The sequence below is a fragment of the Lipotes vexillifer genome, unplaced genomic scaffold (genome assembly GCF_000442215.2).
Source record: "Lipotes vexillifer unplaced genomic scaffold, Lipotes_vexillifer_v1.1 scaffold247, whole genome shotgun sequence".
In the NCBI taxonomy this organism is placed as follows: Eukaryota; Metazoa; Chordata; class Mammalia; order Artiodactyla; family Lipotidae; genus Lipotes; species Lipotes vexillifer.
The window spans coordinates 2,055,125-2,062,820 of NW_006794161.1; positions in this window are offsets into that span (position 1 = coordinate 2,055,125).

The following is a 7,696-nucleotide window of genomic DNA, read 5'->3' on the forward strand; positions in this document are numbered from 1 at the left end:
CTGCTGAAAACTATAGCTATTGCAGTAGCCCAGGAAGCAAAACAGAGAATTTGGACGATTTATTTTTGGACAATATCTGTCCTTAAAAGGTACTGCTAACAAAAGCAGATAGTATTCAATCACAGAAGTGAGCCAGGTTGCATTCAATCTGTTCAAACCTGTTCAGAAAATTACATAATCCTAGTAGGTAATAAGTGGGAAATACTGACTGGCTGTATTTGGCAAGATATTGAGCACAAGGAAGGAGAAGGTTCTGATTAGAAAAATATATCAGAGATATGTGAGTCCAAAAGCAAATGGGAGCAGGGGTAAATTAGGAAGAGCTGGGAAAAATATGCTCTCTACCATCAACGGTTATTAAACTCAGCTCAATGGGATGTAGGTGGCCTCAAATGACCATCCCGCTGGAGCTCATGGTAGATATTTAATGCTGTTTTTTCTTGTTGTTGCCTAGCATTTAAGTTTCTACTTCCTATTAGCACCTTATCTCCCTGTTGTCAAAGCCCTCATTTGTGCAGCTTTGATGTAAGATAGTGCCAGCCCATAGATACCAAAGGGGGTGATGTATCTCACTTCATTCCAGCATAGCCAGGAGATAGAACATGATTTAGGACTGGCCGCTTTGACGTTAAGTGGCAGTCTGGACCAGCCTCTTACTGCTGCATAAACCTTGTCCTACTTCCATCAACTAGCTTTCTGGAGCTCCCTTGGTCTTTGCCCATTTCCCAAATCAAATCCTCCAGGCTGTCATGAATGTTTAGAGCCTCCAACACCCCTCTAATAAAATTTCATTTTTTTGCTTAGAATAGCCAGAATTTGGTTCTAACACTCAAAAGCCAGAAATGTGATTACCACTGACCCAGGAAATATTTAATCTTTTTTCCTTGATGTCCAAACTCCCTCCAAGCTAACTCTGCTCAGTCCTGTTAACCCCTTCAGTGAAAGTCTCTGCTGGCTTCCCAAGGTGCACGGTTCCCCCAACCATAGCCCCAAGTACCAAGATGCCTTACACTTTTCTTCCAATTCAGAACCTCCCCTCAGGATACAAAAATTATTAAGAGAAGTTTGAAGCCAAAGCTAGAGCAGCTATTCTTTTTTTTTTTTTTTTTTTTTTTTGAGCAGCTATTCTTAAACTTAGTATTCTTAGAATCTGATACTGTGTATGTGAAAAGTGGGGTCTCAGAGACCACACTTACCAAAAAGTAAAGCATGGGAGAAGCCCAGGAATTTGCAATTTTTTACAAGCTAAACAGAATCCTGTTAAACAGATCTAAGGAAGTAGAATTCTATTTAGTGAACACATCTGTGTCTATTTGGCTTTGAAAGAAAAGAGCCACATCTGGATGGTCCCCTGTCTCATCATGTACTTCACAATTCCTTCATATTTACCTCACTGACTGATTTCTTGAACAATATGTGATTTCTTTGGCCTTCAGTGTTCAATTTGCTCTGATTTGTCTGTGCCTTCGTGTGAATTTCCTGTTACCATTTAAAGCTTATTTATTTATTTTGTTGAAGTGTCTAGCTTCTTATAATCAACTTTAGAGCATTTTGCAAAGGTCAGTCTAATCACTGCTCTACTGAGACAACTTAAATTCTCCTCAAAAGAATCCTTCCTCTTAGCTTGGGGATTGGTAAACATTTTCGTTAGCAACCAAGTGCCAAGGAGTCCTGTTTTAAGTTGAAAAATAAATATTTACTGCTTCAGTGTCTCAGAGAACACAGAAATGTGTTTCCTTTTACTCTATCAAAAATATTGACTACTGAGAAGGAAACATCTTCAGAGCAAATTGAAATTAAATTTTTCTCTTTTGAAAATAATTGTACATTTACTATTCTGAGTAGAACTTCTGTGTAGAAGAAAAAAACCTCAAAACATTTGTTCTAAGACTCATATAGTTTTCATTATAGCTATATAATAACAATAGTCCTGGCTGGAGCTTGAAAATATAAGTTTTAATCCCGAATCTAACATTTTTACTCTTATAATTATAATTTAAATTATAATTATAATTTAATCCTTATAATTTAAGGATTCAATTTTTTCATCTGTTAAATGGGTATAAGTCTACCTGGCCTGATTATGTAAGACAAGATTAGATTTTGTAAACCATCAATATAAAAGCGCTTCACAAACAGAAAATACTGATAAATACTATATAAATATGACATTCAATTTAAATAGTGTTAAGAGATAACAAGAAAAACAACAGTAGTTTATGTAGTTTTATGTATTTGGCTTTATTCTAAGCTGCATGTGTGTGTGTGTGTGTGTAGGGAGAGAGAGAAAAAGATTTATTAAATACCCAAAAACACTCTATGAAATTGATCTTTTTCAGATGAGGAAGCTGAGGCACAGAGAAGTTAAATAACCTGTCAAAGATCCCATAAGTTTTTCACAGGTATTTTGCAGACATGTGGCAAGAACAAAAGATTTTTTTTAATGAACATACCAATATTCACAAATATTTTGGAATTGACCCTGCATCTTGATAGTGCCATGACATAAATATACATTTTTCTTTTTATGAAGCTCAAAAAAATGCATTTGATTTAGCTAAGTGGAGTTTGTACTATTCTCACTTCTCTTCCAAATCCTATGACTCTAAGTTGATTGCCTGCCTTTACACAGATAGCAAAAATAGCCAACTGGAATGCCATGTAATTGCTGGAATTTTAATTGGCTGGGAAAGAGGAGCATAAAATAGTATTACAGTCAGAGCCAGACTAGATTTAAAGTTAGTGACTATTTAAGTTTCTGATTTCTGAGGCTCCTTCCTCAGAATCCTTCACCAGAGAACTGCACCTACACCGTTTCTTACCTAATCTGAAATTCCCACCAACATCACTTCTATGTTATATCATTTTTTTATCAAATTTATTTTGTTAAAAGACATAGAAATCACACTCATTGTGTAGCACCATGAATTATTGATTAATATTAACCATGAAATTACAGCAATGATTTTGTCCAATGATTCTGTGCTTACTAGATTAGGACATATCCTTAGCAGGGTTTTAAGAAAAAGGGTTAAAAATATAAAATTTGATTTATCAGTTTCATTTGCCTCTTAAAATTAGGAAAAGGTTGCCACTATTGTATTAATTCCAAGAACAGTGAAGTTCTGTGGGAGATCTTTGGAGTTCCCAAGGTGGATGCAGGAAATCTGGAATGGGGAGAGAAGAGAGTCCTACTCTGTTTCTCTTTACTGAAAGCCCATCCACAGTGACTGCATTATATATTTTATAAGTTAATACTCACAGAAGCATGGAGAATCTGATGGCCCCAAGATCATAAGATTCAACCAGCCAGTGCAAAAGGGCAGCAGAACAGGAGCTGGGCAGTTACATGTCGGTGTACAAGCAAGAGATGTCAACCTCAGCCGGGCACCAAAATGAAGACCTCTGGGCCTTGACTCAGTGCAGAGAGTAGTGTCAGATTCTGGAAGAAGAGCCATCCTGGAATGGGACGTGTCAGGAAAGCCAAATCATTGCCACCTTTTGGCAGGTATATAGGAGGCATTTATTTCGTGCCATATTCTTTGTCAAGGATCTCATGCTCCTGAGCTGTCTTTCAGTGTGGAAGTATTTTAGTTGGAATAGCCCTTCTAATCTCCTTCTGCCCATTGGACAAGTATGTCTTATAGGATTAGTAAGTTTGTAAGGAGGAAATAATCATGCTCAGCCCAAAAAACATGGGGTCTCTGTCTCACAGGTCTGCCTACTTTTGGAGAGAGCTACTCTGTGATTTCAACTGCGTGGTTAAGTGGTCTGTGCCTGCAAAGCGGGGGTGGGTGGGTAGGGGCTAAGAACATTCTGCTGAGTGGATAACTAAAAGGGTGAATTTACTTCCTGAGTGAAGTATTAGAAAGCCCATGGTGGCCACACATGGAGGTCATATCATCCAATTCAGCCTTTATCAGTAATAATACTAGCATTTCATTTTCCATTTGTCTTTCATGTCTTATTTCTCAGTCATTTCTGTATTTAGAGATGAAAGGGATGTGATTTATGGACTCGCTACGGCCCTAATCCATGTGTCAGTTCCTTTAACTCTTGCAATGTTATTGGTATTCGTGTTAGTTTTCGTTGCTGTTATAACAAATTACCACAAACGCAGCACCTTTCAACAACACAAGTGATTATCTCATCGTTTCTGTAGGTCAGAAGCATAGCATGATGTGGCTGGATTTTCTGCTCAGCATCTCAGTGGCTGAAATCAAAGTATTGACTGGGGCTGCAGTCCTCAACTTGCACTCCAGGTCCTCTAGAAAGATAACTGATCATTGCCAGAACTCATTCCTTCTCTTGTTTTCCATGTGGCCCCTCCATCTTCAAGCCAGCAACAGCAGATCAAACACTTCTCAGGCTTCAAATCTCTCTGACTCACTCTTTTGCCTTTTTCTTTTAAGGCTCCACGTGAGTACAGTGGCCCAACCTACATGATTCAGGATAATCTCCCAATCTTGAACTCAACATATTAGTCACCTTAATTATACCCACAAAGTCCCTTTTGTCATGTAAAAGGGTGTAACACCAGGGAGCAAAAATCATGAGGGCTACATTTCTGCTTACCACAGTTAGATAATAACTTTCCCATTTTAGAAACAAGAAAGTTAAGACTTAGAAAGGATAACGAACTTGCCATAAATGACACAGATCATAAATGGCAAAGCTAGAATGAAAGGCCAAGTGTGTTTGTGTTAGGCTCAGTACTGCCCTTGACCCTGAAATACCTACATTCCTGCCCACTGTTCACCTTGGACAAATGATGCATAATCAAACACAACATTTTTCTCTATAACAGGGAAGAGGAAGACATGCTCAGTGTATTTCCAAACCCCTCTCTTTCCTTCATCTTGATTTTTCTGTTTTAACCCCCATTTGATAAACGGTCCCCCTTCCTCACAAATGAGAAATGGTTAGGGAGAGAAAAAGAAAGGGTCGATAATAAAGCAAGGAAATACAAGAGAGAGGAACAACAGAAAAAAGGGATGGGGGAGAGAATGACAGGGAAAAGAGAAAAGAAAAAGTCAAGGACGGGGAGTGTACAGGCAGAGATGACACTGAAGTACTCAGAATTCAATAAACGCACTATAATCTAGGATAATGGTTTATACACTGAGAGATCAGTTAAACATTTTCCCCACTATTCTGTTTGTACTCCTAAGCAAAGCCTGCACATTCCCGATTAGGCCCCAAACAAAACACACAATCTAGCGTTAAAGAGCTCAAGGGTCTTTAACTGCTTTATTATGGGAACAATTTGAGGCCTGAATTTCAGCTTGAGGTAGCGTCAACCCACTTTGCTTCTTGTCCTTGTCCTACTGAACTGTCCTCAATGCCAATCCCCCTGTCCCTCTCTCCTACACTACATTTTTTTTTTTCCTGCGGTACACGGGCCTCTCTCTGCTGTGGCCTCTCCCGTGGCGGAGCACAGGCTCCGGACGCGCAGGCTCAGAGGCCATGGCTCATGGGCCCAGCCGCTCCGCGGCATGTGGGATTTTCCTGTACCAGGGCACGAACCCGTGTCCCCTGCATCGGCAGGTGGACTCTCAACCACTACGCCACCAGGGAAGCCCAAGAGAAGCCCATTTTTAAGAAGAGAACATAATTTCCTTTTTTGACATGTCGAACTTAGATGTGGCCATTCCAAATATCCAAAAATTTAGGAGAAAATCAGCCTATAGATATGACTTATATTAACAAACTATCATTACATGGACTGTAATTGATCCTACACAATTGTGTGATGCCGGCTGGGGATGAGAAAGTCCTTGGGCAGAACCCTGAGGAAAACCAACTTCTAAAGGATGGGCAGAGAAAGAGAACCTGCAGTAGAGACTGAGCAGTGGCCAAACAGGGAAAACAAGAGCTTCTTGTGTCAGGGGAATAACCTCAAGGAAGCCAGAGAAAGAGGGGTTCAAGAAGGGAGTGGTGACCAAAGAATCTAATGCTGAAATAAAGTCACGTTAAAGTCTAAAAAGTGTTCATTGATTTGGACAAGACAGGCATAGATTTAGTGAAAACCAGTGAAGAGGAGTAACGTTCTCCACCCAGATCCCCTTCCAAGGCCAAAACACCCATCCCCACCTGCTCCAAATATCTCTGGTTATTAGTTCTCAGTTGTGCCCCTCAGTGGCAATTGCACTCAGCCACAGGGAACTGCCCTTCCAAGAATTATGTCCTCCCACAAGGGTGGACCGTAACCAGTAGTCAGTGGCCTGGGCTGCCTGTGCGTGGCAGTGCCCTGCAGCTGAGGACAGCTGCTATGGGGATGGCGACTCTTGGCTGAGGATGGAGTAACTGGCCCTACAGAAGGGATCTGGGTGGAGCCACAATATCTGCTACATCTCTTCTCTGAGGGCCTCACAACCACTTGCTTCTTAGCCAATTTCTCTCCATCAGGGAAAGGCTTGGCAGGATTCTGGTTGGCCTGACTTTCTGGGGAAAATTGTGAGAGAAGGGTTGGTAGAATGAACTACAGCCCCCGTTGCCGCGCCTGATCTCAGAACTACAACTGATACTCACCATCTCTCTCCTCCACCATCCATTCTAGACTCCCCTCAGCCAACACCTCTGCTGGTCCAGAGAGCAGCCTTGGATGACCTACACCGTCATTCCTGAAGAGTCAGAGCCCCTGGTGACTGTGCCATTTCCAGGCTGCAGCTGCTTCTCCACACACCATTTAAACCAGGCATGGCAGTGGCCCCGACAACCCAGTGGATCACCTGAGGACCAAACATGTTTATCCCTCCCCACACTGGGTAGCAGCTGCCCTGCCTCCTCCACACTGGGCTCCATCACTGCTGCTGGGATGGCGGCTCCTCTTCTTCGTGCTGGCCTCGTGGCATGAGGATCCTGGAAGACTAGGTGGCAGCAGGAGTCTAAATGTCAGTGTTACTGTTACAGGGAGCCAGAGTCTCTAGATCTGTGGAATCTACAACGGTATGGGTGGAAAAAACAAATTCCCTCCAGGAAACAAGGTCAACCAGAATCCTGGCAAAGCTTTTCCCTGATGGGGAGAAATTGGCTAAGAAGCAAGTGATTGTGAGGCACTCAGAGCAGAGATGTAGCAGATATTGTGGCTCCACCCAGATCCCTTCTGTAGGGCCAGTTACTCAGCAGAGTCGCCATCCCCATAGGCAGTTGTCCTCAGCTGCAGGGCACCGCCACGCACAGGCAGCCCAGGCCAGTGACTGTCTGATATGGGGATTAAAGGCCCAGCCCCCTTGTTTCAGTTGGAAGGATTCCTGTGCTCCCACCAGGATCAACTAGGGCCTCAGCAGTAACTATTCTGTAGGTCACTTTCTCCATCTGCTTAATCCTGCCCCTTCACTTCCTTACTAGCGTATCTCCTGAGAGAATGTCTTCAAACCCCTTTAGTCCAGAATGCCCTGGTCACAGACTCTGTTTCCAGAGACCCAGTGTGAGGCCTGGGTCCGAAGGCAGGCTGCTGTAGGAGGGGAAGCGGGAGAGGCCAAAGCACAGACAGTACCAGGGGCAGCACTTTTAATCAAGAGGAAAGAAACATGGTGGTAGTTCCAAGAAACTGGTGGGGTTGAGAGTTTTTCTTTTTATGTTACTGGCTGTTTGTTAAAGACAGGAAAGACAAGTATCCTTCACTGTTGACAGAACAGAGAGGAAGAGGAGGAATATATAATAAGAGATGAGGAAAATCAACAGAATGAATTTG